This window comes from Bos mutus, chromosome X (assembly GCF_027580195.1).
Source record: "Bos mutus isolate GX-2022 chromosome X, NWIPB_WYAK_1.1, whole genome shotgun sequence".
NCBI lineage: Eukaryota > Metazoa > Chordata > Mammalia > Artiodactyla > Bovidae > Bos > Bos mutus.
The window spans coordinates 112,471,241-112,483,693 of NC_091646.1; the positions used below are offsets into that span (position 1 = coordinate 112,471,241).

Sequence of the window (12,453 nt, forward strand, 5' to 3'; positions counted from 1 at the left end):
TTTGATACTTTTAGAACCAGGAGGCACAGAAACGTTGGTTTTGGTACCATCCACCTGAGCACTGCTACTGTTAAAAATCAGTCATCTGAGAAAATAGAATAAGGAAGGAATGGAATTTAATTTCAGGTGTTCTGACTGACAGGACTTAAGACCCTCAGGTAACATCCTTGAGCTCCAGATGTGGAGCAAAAGATGTGGTTGAAGAGAGGGGAGAGGACGGTGCTAATATTCTGTTATTATTCTCTGAACGTCGAATGGCTTTTATTGAAAAGATTCCATATTTAGATGATGACATTTTCCTTTTGTTTGACACTGCACTGTAATTATTCCACAAATAAGACCCTTGGAACATGAAGCAAAACAAGCCATCCTAAAATACATTGCCTTGTGGTGCAAATTACTGGCTAACTTTGAGAACTGTCAGAAGAAAAGCCTTAAATTTGCATCGGAAATGAGTATCGGGTGTAATAATGCAGGCTATGAGAAGTACACTGACATTTTTACCTCCTAAATCTGTTTTTTTTGAAGTTTGCATTCATGAGGAAAACCATTTTGTTGATGGTTCTGTTTGATGGAATTAAATGAAATGTTTTTCAAAGTAATGTATCACAGCCTGTGAAAAATTACTTTTGCCTTAATTGATAAGTAATTAAATATTTTGCTGTGAAATTTGGCCCTGAAAAGTGCTTTGGGATTCTGGACCTAAAATTTAAAGAAATATAAACAAACATTTTGCTGCATGAGAAAGTAATAATTCATTTAAGTAATCAGTTTAATTTAATCATGGTCCAGCTGAAGAAGCAACTGAATATTGACAATATAAGTTATTAGAAATGCAGAACACATTTGTATCTTTTGAACATGAAATGCAGAAAAAGAAGTAAGTACAATAGAAAGGATACCAAATTATGAATAAAATCCACATACCTTTGAACACACGTTCTCAGTAAGTTTCTGTCTGAAACTCAGGGATGCTTGATTCTTTAGATTTCTTCCAACTAAGAGCTCATTTTATACCATTCACAGCATCTAGAGCAACCAATCAGGTTTCTGAAGGAAAAATGTGTTGAGTGTAACTAAAAATCCCTGCATCATGACTTTTAGAAGCTGTGATCAAATATAAGACTGTATGTTGTGATTAGTGCATATAGTCTTTCATTATAGGCAATAATAGGTTTAACAGGCAAAAAATTTCATCAGTCTGTTTTTAGGTCAGCAAATGAGTTGACTGCACATGCTGATATATTCAGATTTACTATTAAGAAACAGCCATGTCATTGTCTGTTCCCTGGTTCTAACGAATATAACATTGTTCTTTACCAAAAAAATGTTAGATGGCTGAGTTTCTATAGTCTAATCAATGTGCCCTCTAGGGTTCCCCAGCCCTCAGATCAGGATAAATTGATTGAAATCTCCATTCTGGTAAAATCCCAACGCTCTTGCCAATAATTCTCTGAGGAATTATAATTTCAGGATCACCACTGCTCTTTTTGCTACTTCCATTAAAGATATTTTCTCTGTTCCCTGTGAAAATTCCTTTATCACCTTCTCCAAACTTTATTAACCTTTATGGTGATAAAGGTGATAAAGGAATCACCTTTATCACCATTCTGGTGTCCATGGAAAGAGGATAAAGGCCCTTCTCCTTGGCTTCATTCTGTAACCCATCTGCCATCCAAGCCACCATGAACTCAAGATTCTCCCAGTAACCAAACTTTACTCATGATTTGAAGGACAGGCCAAGGACATACCACATACCACACCACACACTTAAAAACACATTTTGATTCCTGCAAACAAATGTATATCACAGGAAGCATTGCCCTGGCTCCCCCACCCCACACAGCAGCTCAGCCTCTCTTAGTGGCTGATGGCCCTTCTTAACCTACATCCTTCTGGCCCAATCCCTCGTTCTCTCATAAGCAAATCCGAATTCTACTCTTTTTTTTTTCTTTCAGAGACTCCTAACTGTCCTTCTAGTTATCTTATCCCCATGTTCACAGCAGCCTCTCCTTTGCCTGAAGAACAACCAAAGCCCTGTTCTGAGAGGACCTCCAGTCTAGCTATTAAATTTTTTTATTCTTCTACCTTAGTAAAGCATATGGATTTTTATTTTGTTCTAAAATGTGATCAGTAAAAAAGCAAAATTTGTTGGAGAAGGAAATGGCAACTCACTCTAGTATTCTTGCCAGGAGAACCCCATGGATAGAGGAGCTGAGCGAGGTGTCGCAAAGAGTTGGACATGGCTTAGCAACTAAACAGCAACAGCTGTATAGCACAGGGAACTGTATTCAATATTCTGTGATAAACCATAATGGAAAAAATATTAAAAAAGGTGAATATATAAAGAAAACAAAATTTGTGACTATTGATAAGAGGTAGCTGATGAGGAGTCTATCATTATTCGATCAATAAAGGAAATTCTCATTATATGCCCAGATACTGCTAGCAGTATAGCTGGATCTTTTTGACTACTTAAGTAATATTTCTAAAGTTTGTTCATGTACATATATCTTTATATTGATACTCCACATTGGCTGAATTAAATTCAAGGAGATAATATCCATGAAAAGCAATACAGTATTAAGAACTGGAGGTTAGACTTACCTGTGGGTCCTGAACCCAGCTTCACCAAGGGGTTGAGGGACTTGAGAAGATATGTAGCCTATCTGAGCCTCAGTTTTCTCATCAGTGAAATGAGGACAACTCTAGAGCCTACAAGAGGATTCATGTAAAAACTAAATGAGAGACATCTCTGGGGGGAATGGAAAGTTATCACCTTCCTCAACCCCAGCACTTGGCACACAGTTAATGTTTAAAAATGCTAACAAATAAGATTCTAAGATAATCCTTGGGGATGAATTAGTAGAAATTGAGTAACCATTGTGAAGAAAGGTAAGGTAGACCTTTCAACCATAGAGATAGAGAGAAATTACAAAAGAGAAAGTGGAAAGTTTTAAAAGGCAAGTATGTGATTGAAAAGGAACATAGAATATGCTTCTAAAAGTCAATTGTGTCCATAGTCTGCATTTATTCATGAGTGTATTCATTATATGTCAAAGGTAAGAAGGATTCCTTTTGAAGGAAGTTGCAAAATGGATGGAGAATTGATATCAGCTTACTTGGAGGGAGAGGAGGTGGGAGGTCTGTGGCAAGGAGATAAGGGAGAGTAGGAGGGACAGTAAGAGGGAGAGGAAGGAAAATGTAGATCATATTATATGCTTTTGTAATCTTTCTCCTCATTTTATTTAACTACATACATTGAAGTGCCTGAAAAGATTAAGGACAAGTCATTTGTGAACTAGTAGTGGTTTTGTAGGTTTATAGAATGTGTCTCATTATTTTGCCTCACCTTTCAACAATGAGAAAGAGTCATACATTTGGCCACAAGGATCAGCAAAATGATTCTTTATTATGGCATTAATTTCTCTGGTCCATCAGATAGTGAGTCATTGCCAATCCACCATGGGCACTTGTTCAGTGTAATGGCAAATGCAATAGAAACAATGTGGTTCTTTCTATTTATTTCCCCCCACCGAATATCCCAAGTCACGAGGTACTAAAATATGGATCTCTATGCTTGAAATCTCTTCCACTAATTTAGGTCCCACAGGCAATTTAACAGTTACTCAATGTTTTTCAATTGAAAATTTTTTCCTATAAGCAGTTGTTTCACTTATGAATAAGTTAACTTTATAAAACAGAACTTACTAGACTGAACTTACTAGGTTTATTTTGTTAGGTAGAGGCTATAACATTTCCAAAGTATTTGTGTTATTGTTTTTCTTATTCTCTGACATCAAATATTTTTTTTTAAATCACTATTTCAAAAATGCATCACAAAATAAAATATTTTCCTCTATGGAAATATCTATGGAATATCTGTGATAGAATGACCCCAGAATATGTCTTTATTCCCTTACACATTCATTTCAAATATATGTGTGGAATACTTATGAACCTAGGACCATTTGTATTACTTAGGGGACAAATATTGATACATGAATGATTTTATTCCTGTTTCCAAAATTTTTTCTCCAAAATGACTAGTGAATAAATGCCCTTATAGATTCCCATTCTTGCTTAATGGGAACAAGGAAGATCCGAGAAAGGGTTACAAAAAACATTACATTCAGACACCTTCTGTCCCAGAAACAGCTGCTCTAACTCCCTCCTGATTTTTGTGGAATCAAGCAGGGGCTGCAGGATATGCAATTCATGTGGAAGGACCTCAGGCTGGGATTTTGGCACAAATCAAGAACCAAATGGTCCCTGCCTGCCAGTGATCAGAGATGAGGCAGTTCAGTTCAGTTCAGTCGCTCAGTCGTGTCTGACTCTTTGCGACTCTGTGCACTGCAGCACACCAGGCTTCCCTGTCCATCACCAACTCCTGGAGTATGAAAAGAGATGAGCCAAGCATAGGTTAATCCCAGGCAACTAGAATCTAACCCACCACCGTCACACTCCTTACTTTGTCCCAATCAACTACTCTTAGTAAAGAGAAGCCATGGAAGTCAAGAGCCGAAGCACCCTTGAGCTCTGAGCGGAAGCATATCTTAAATTTCTTCACTTCCTGCAATGCCTGGCCTCAGACAAAAAGTTGGATACTCAACAACAACAAACTTCATACATACAGAAAGTTTTCATGTGGTGCATTATAGTTTTTTAATAAGTTCTTTTGCCCATTTTTTCGTAGTTATTCTTTTTCTTGACTTACAACCCATCACACTTTGCTGTTCTCACATTCCTTATGCTAGCAACTTCTCCCCTTGTAATCTTCTGATTTACAGTGTGCTGGAAAATCACATGGCCAAGCATGTTAGGAATATGTGTGGACTGTAAGTAAAGAGATGCTCTAAGCTGAGGTGGCCTGGGAGGCTTACTTATGAGAAAAGCTCAAAACTTTCAGTATTGTGGCCCTGGTTTTTAATGCTGGGAGGATATTTTGTTTTATTTTTGCACTTTCCCCCTTTGCTCAACTTCCTGGTTTTCAGCAGTGGTCGAGATATGCAAGTGACATTTGGATAAGTGAGGTGTTATGAGTTCCAGAAGACTTTCCTATCATCTACAGGAGCCCATTTCTTGAATCTTCTTTTAAAGCAGATCTACAACTCTCTAGTATTCTAGAATAATTTCAGGAGTGGGTTTTCTTATGCGGCTGGAACTAAAGTCAGATTTTAAGTGTTTCTTCTGTAGACATTTACTTAAAAGAAAATATCATTCTCCAGGCTGGTTGTTTTGTTTGGGTGCCTTGCTGGAATGGAATTGTACCCTCTTCAGAACCCTGGGACACCATCACTCATTGATTCCAATAAACACACTGACTTCCCTTTGGAACCTTTAAAAGTCAGGTATTGTGTCATACTTCCTTGGGAGCTCTTTGGTAGCTAGAAAAATCTCTTTTACAAAGTAGGTGCTGGCTAAATGTGTCAATTAATTGATGAAAATGTAGAGATGAGCTTTTAAACAACTAAGATGGTTACCTCGGTATTGCTGTCAGTGCTCCTCTTGACTTTCATGCAAACAGCCTGTGATAAGGACCTAAAAAGGGAGATGCTGTAAAGGATTTAGAATCAGTTATCACAACATCCTCATTATATTTGGCTCTGACCTGTTAGTTTAAATTTAATATATTACAAGCAAATATACTATGATAGATAAAATTGATTTTTTTCCTTATTTGAAACTGAGTTAATTTGCTTGATATAATAAAGTTTTGTTATTATTATTATTATCTTTCTAGGCTTCAGCCCAAGGTGTAATTTGAAAAGAATAATAGCAAAAAAACCTAACCTCTCTCACCCATATTTACATGTTTTAGTGACTGCAAGCCATCAGTACATATTCCAGAATATCCTGGACTCAACTGTTTTATGGCTGGTCATTTGAAGCTATGGGAAAAAACAGGAATCTTCTACTGGCTAACAACATTTAATAAGTGAGTAGACTTGGGATTAAAAAAAAAAAGCATCAGAAAAGCAGTAACAGGGGTAAAGAATTAGAAGAATGGCATATATAAGAAGATAGAAGTGCATGGTGATGTTATTCAAGGTGGTGATCAAAGGTGGTGACTGGTGGTGACTGGCTCAGCAAGCCCCAAGAGTCCTGAAATGAAAAAAGGAAACTTTACTGAAGCAGCAGGAAATACAACAGCACTGCAGTAAAGGAAGATAGTCCTAGGACCCTAAACTCTTATCCCTCAAAGGCCAAAGCTCTGATCTAACTTCAGTAGCCATTGCTGAGCTCTTCGTATGTACCTAGCAAGGTCATTGGCGCTGGAGTACAAAGATGAATAGGTCAGTGACCCAATTCTCAAACTGCTTACAGTTTCTAGAAGCATTCTTCACTCTGCATAGGGGTGGAGAATGCTAGGAGAGGGTATTGGAACAGATGGTCCTTCTCACCTTCAGGAAGTAAACACGCTCTTGGCCTATGTCTGTGTTTGTGGAGGAGAAAGGGATGAGGAGGGCAGAGAAGGAGCACAGTGACAACAAAAGACTCGGGGTCTGTGGGAAAGGCGGCCCACCTAGAGTCTTCCAGGAGCTCTCTGGCTGGACTGGGGAGGGGTATATTAATTTTCCATGGAATCACTTCAGTCTTTCAGCCTGAGGTCCTGCAGTGATTGGACATGAATGGATACCCACGCGCTGAATCACCAGGGAAAGATTCAGTTACAGGCAGTGCCTGCTGTTTCCAAGGACAATATAAAGTAGATAGAAGTGTTTATGAACCAACATCTAGAACAAAATGCCTCCCAATGAGGGACTGGTTCAAATCCACTGTGGCACGTATAAAGGGTATCCATCTTTATTTGGTGACATAGAAATATGCTTGTGATACATCAGTTCAGTTCAGTTGTTCAGTTGTGTCCGACTCTTCGTGACATAGTTTAGTGGAAAAAAAGATTTTTAAAGTCCTTTGGCTCTGAAATAATTCTCCTTCTCCTCCTCTTTCCTCTTCCCCTCCTTCTCCCTCTCTCCCTTTTTCCAGTTGGGGAGATAGTCACCAAAATATTAACAGTAGTTGTCTAAGAGATTTATTCCTGAAAGCTTTTGGGAAACCGAGATTTTATTTCTTTTAAATAATTGGTGAACAGAACAAATGCCGGAGAGATACAAGTTTAGGGTATAATATTGCTCATCCCTGTTCAGAGAGAGTGCTGAGTGATAGGCCTGGATCTTTCACAGGCCCTAGGTTTATTTAATATTCATTCTCAGGGGGAGGAAAAGCTGAACATACAAATCAAAGACGGAAGAAATGATTGTTAAAAAGCTATAGGGTCCCTTTTAGATCACTAGTGAAAGCTATCTGAATAATATAAACACACACAGAACTCATACAGCTTGTAATTTGTCAGGTCTGTAAGCATTTCCTAAATATCTGGTGGAGCAGTTTTCAGTAAGGGAAATTATATGCAGATGGATAGTATGTTGTTTGGGTTATAATTAACTGGTAACTGTCAGGAGTGAAAATGTTATGTCTGTGTTAACAGAGGTAACAGAGTAACATAAGAACAAGCATTTTTATTTCTGCTTATTGAGCAAAATACACCAAAGTAAGTTGCACTTTCCTAAGGGAATTCGATGTACACGTACTCAGATTGGTAGTCTCCAAACAAAAGCAATATGCTATGGTGCAGAGAACTTGTCTTTGGTAAAGGACAGCATAGGTTAGAGTTATGGTTGGGCCATTGAGCCATGATGCTTGACCTGAGCCAGTGTTCTTGACTCTTGTATACTTACCTCCCTACCTGGAAAATGGGGAAACATCAGTAACAGGAAGCTGGTAATGTCTTGAGCATACAATTGACTCTTCCTAAACATGGTTTCCAATATTATGACAATGTCACTACTTGCTCAAGGAGACACAGCAAAGGAAACAGTTCACCACCCAAGAGGCTGGAAATGATCATTCTCACATATTTGATATGCAGAATTTCTTCTATTGTTCTTGGATAGAAAATTCTTACTTTGTTACAATTCAGTAGGATACCTTTCATGTTCATTTCTTAAGGAATTACCCACAAGGACATAAGTGTAAAAAGTCAGAATACTATTTTCATATGATCAGCTAATTCTACAGGGAACAAGAAATAAATGGTGAAACCGAAGTGCAGGCAATGCCCCCAGTTCTGGTTGTGTTGTCGTTTCTGGTATCCATTCTGGTTATTGTTTTAGCTCATGGCCCTTTGAATATAGACAGCACTGTGAGCAGCTTTTCAACTAGTATTTTCTTTATCACATCCCTCAATTATATAAAATTCAGTGATAGTAGTTGAGAGTTATTTCAAAACTTCTATTTAAAAGGCCACATCATGAATGGTATGTCTGGAATATTAACTACATTTGAAGTTGCTCTAACTCTGAGGAAATAAATTAGCAGGAATACCAAAAGTTCTTCCCAACCCAGGGATCGAACCTGAGTCTCCTGTGTCTCTTGCATTGGCAGGCAGATTCTTTACCACTAGCACCACCAGGAAGCCAATAATTCTACTCACATCCATTTTATCATAAGAAGTTTTACTTGAAATTAAAGAGATGCAGTCACCTATCACAGAATTCAATGGAGTGAGTACAAGTTTGTTCTAATTGTAGATGACATTTGCCCCAGTATAATGCTAACACAGCTTGAAAAAATCATAAAATCTCTTTTTTTAAGTTACCTCTTTTTTAATGTTAATTTTTTTACCTTTTTTTAATGTTACATTTTTTTAATGTTTTTTTAATGCATCATCTTGATTATCATGTGCTCTTAGGAGAATCACAGTCCTGTGCTAATTTTCTTCTCAGTAGCATTCTGTATGCTTCCAGAATTTTTAAATCATTGGGATAAAATGTTTATTGAGTATCTGTAATATTCAAAGCCTAGCATACATGTATGGAGAAGGCAATGGCACCCCATTCCAGTACTCTTGCCTGGAAAATCCCATGGACAGAGGAGCCTGGTAGGCTGCAGTCCATGGGGTCGCTAAGAGTCGGACACGACTAAGTGACTTCACTTTCACTTTTCACTTTCATGCATTGGAGAAGGAAATGGCAAACCACTCCAGTGTTCTTGCCTGGAGAATCCCAGGGACGGGGGAGCCTGGTGGGCTGTCATCTCTGGGGTCGCACAGAGTTGGACATGACTGAAGCGACTTAGCAGCAGCAGCAGCACACATGTAAACATATGGCATGATATCCATACCACACAATATTATTCAGCCATAAAAAAGAATGAAGTACTGGCAAGTGCTGCAGCATGGATGAACCTTGAAAACATGATGCTAACTGAAAGAAGCCAGATACAAAAGACCACATATTGTATGATTCCCTTTTCAAAATGCCCAGAATAACCAAATCCATAGGGACAGAAATTAAATTCCTGGTTGCCAGGATGTGGGAGAGAGAAGCATGGGGAGGGACTGCTAATGGGTTTGGGGTTTCTATGAAGAGGGTGATGGAAATGTTCTGGAATTAGATCAGTGGTGACAGTTGTACAACCGTTTGACTATACTGAAAGCCGCTCAGTTGTAAACTTTCAAGTGGTGAATTTCATGGCAAGTGAATTATATCTCAATCTGAAAAGAAGACATATCAAAAATATATACATGCCATTGGTCTCTCCCCTTAAGAAGCTTACCCCACCTTTATACAGTATATAAAATACAGAACCAGGAAAGGTTAAACACAGTGCAGTGGTATGGAGTTAAAGTATGTAAGAGTTGCCCCATGAGATACAGTTGATGGTGACGACAGCAATGATGATGAAACTAAAGTTTATTAAATGTCATCCGATGTTCTAGCATTTAACATGTTTAAATAATAGTTGATTACCTTCCACATGCCAGGCATGTTCTACATTCATGGAGTGTATCAGTACACAAAAGGCAGAGATCCCTGTTCACAATCTCACAGACAGCAATATGAACAACAGATATGATAAATAAAAGATATGTTAAAAGATGAGAAGGGCTAAGGAAAAGGAAATACAGAGCTGGCTAAAGGGCATTAAAATGCTGAGTTGTAAGGTACAATAGGGTCGTCAGCTTTAAAACCTGAGCATCTCTTGGGGGAGAGCCAACACAAAGGCACCAACATGGAAGCAGGCTCGGCATGTTGGGGAACTGGCAGGAGGCCAGTGCTGCTGGCATAGTGTGAGGTCGAGGCTGGAGTATAAGACGAGGTCCAAGAGGTGACAGACATCTTGTCGTGCTTCCATGCTTAGCAATTAAATGTACAATTCCTTACCTGAAGTAACTGCTGTCATTTACCGTGAATCAGAGGCTTTGGAAAAAGGTAGAAGGGTGTCTGGACTTTGGGAATGCAGAGGATTTGGATAGATGTAAAGGCTATTCCATCACAGGGCTTTGTCATTGGAAACAGCAGAAATGGAAAAATGCAGAGGGCTCTTGGGTATGCAGAAGAAGACCAACTGGGCAGGAGCAGGGATTTTAGATTAAAAATAGCGATGCAAGTGGCCAGTGGGAAGAGAGAGACCTGGATGCCAGGGCAAGGAATGTGAGTTGTGTACAGTTGGCAGCAGCGAAGCATTACACGTTTGCTCTCACCCTGCTTGCTTTCTTGGGTTTCTAACATGAAAGTTTGTCAGGAACGAGGAAGTTGAAGTGGGAAGTGATTGGCTGACTTGGCCATCTTTACATCACAATGAAAGCTAGAGTAGACCAGACCCCTGGGTACCCGCCCTGTCCCAGGCACTCCTGACCTATTAGCTCACAGATAAATGTAATATCTGAAAGGGCCCCAGACCAAATAATATTATGGAAAAAAACAATAACATTCTGGGAACATCTTAATTTAAAAAGTAAAAGTCTGTAATCTTTCCTATAAAATACAGAATTGCATTTAATAAGGGCTGCCACAGAATATTCTCCAGCCAAACCTAGAGCTATTCAAAAATGCCCTTGCTTAGTCAGAAATAAAAGCTACTTAATGAAAGGTCTATGAAAAGAATTTTAATAACTTTATTGTCCTAGCAGTTACATATCATAAAGTTTACCTGTTTAGAGTGTACAGCTGAGTGGGCTTTAGTATATTTTTGTATCTTTATAAAGTTTGTAACCATCCCCACAATCTAGTTTCAAAACATTTTCATCACCTGAAAAGAAATCCCATACTCATTAGCAATTGCCCCCTATTTCCCTTTGCCCAAGCCCTAAACACCTACCAATCTGCTTTCTGTCTTGATGGGTTTGTGTATCCTGGACATTTCATATAACTGGTATCATACAGTATGTGTTGGAAAATGGATCTTGCTAGCAGGGTTTCTCAGTGTCAGCATCCTTGGCATTTGGACTACATCATTCTTTGCTGTGGGTCCGTCCTGTGCAAGTAACATGTTAGCGGGATCCCGGCCTCTATCCTCCAGATGCCAGAACCACCTCCTCTCCCAGTGATAACAACCAAAAATGTCTCCGGACATCGCCGTATGTTCCCTGGGGAGGAAGGGGAACAACAGTTCTCCCAGTTGAGAACCACAAATCTATACTTACCTAAGAATTGAGCTGAGTGTAGAGGTGTAGGAAGTGGCGTGGATGCCTGCACCCAGCCTCTGTGGTGGAAAAACCACTGTTTCAGGGCCTTTGACAATCTGAATGATGAACCCCGAGTTTTAAAATTCTGTGATTTCTTTTAGAAAAGTGAAGAGATGAATAGGGGAAATGAGTTACTTAGATAAAAATTACAATTGAAAAAAATATCTGATGGGAAAAACCACCCACTTTTCGGAGTATTAAAAAAGATTAAAATTGTTATTTAAAAAAGAAAATGGTATGTCCCAGTGCTCTTCACCTTCAATATGCAGATTTGGAATCATGGTCCCAATAATTTAAAATGTATATCAATTTGGATTTGGCGTGTTCTATGCTACAAATGTCGGAGAAGGTTATGGCACCCCACTCCAGTACTCTTGCCTGGAAAGTCCCATGGACAGAGGAGCCTGGTAGGCTGCAGTCCATGAGGTCGCTAAGAGTCAGACACGACTGAGCGACTTCACTTTGACTTTTCACTTTCATGCATTGGAGAAGGAAATGGCAACCCACTCCAGTGTTCTTGCCTGGAGAATCCCAGGGACGGGGGAGCCTGGTGGGCTGCTGTCTCTGGGGTCGCACAGAGTTGGACATGACTGAAGCGACTTAGCAGCAGCAGCAGCAGCATGGTACAACTGTAACACTGTATCAATCGTTCTCAGAGAGTTATGCTTAACTCAGCTTTAAAATTCTACTGCAGATTATAAGTACCCCTTGAGCAGCAAAAAGAAGCATGAGATTTGATTTAAACCGTGGATAATGAAAACAAGCGGGCAATTGCAATTTAATCATATCCTACTAATCTAACAGTCTAAGGAATGAAGAAAGAGAGGAAACACGTAAGCTTCAAAAATGTGTACACTTCAGAAAGTCAGTTTATAAGCGTGACCTCTTTTCTGTGAGTGGACGAGGCCCTCCTCCTCCCT

The 12,453-nt window shown here is 39.1% G+C and overlaps 1 protein-coding gene across 6 annotated transcripts in view; it reads left to right on the forward strand.

Moving 5' to 3' along the window:
• ARHGAP6 (Rho GTPase activating protein 6) overlaps window positions 1-12,453 on the forward strand; it is a 541,907-nt gene that overhangs the window by 401,629 nt on the left and 127,825 nt on the right. The window contains exon 1 of one of the 6 annotated variants that reach the window (XM_070365363.1): window positions 5,844-5,938. The exons of the other annotated variants lie outside the window; for them this stretch is intronic. The gene's annotated coding sequence lies outside the window, so the exon portion shown is untranslated. Of the gene's footprint in view, window positions 1-5,843; window positions 5,939-12,453 lie in introns of those variants that run through there. 6 annotated transcript variants of the gene reach the window in all.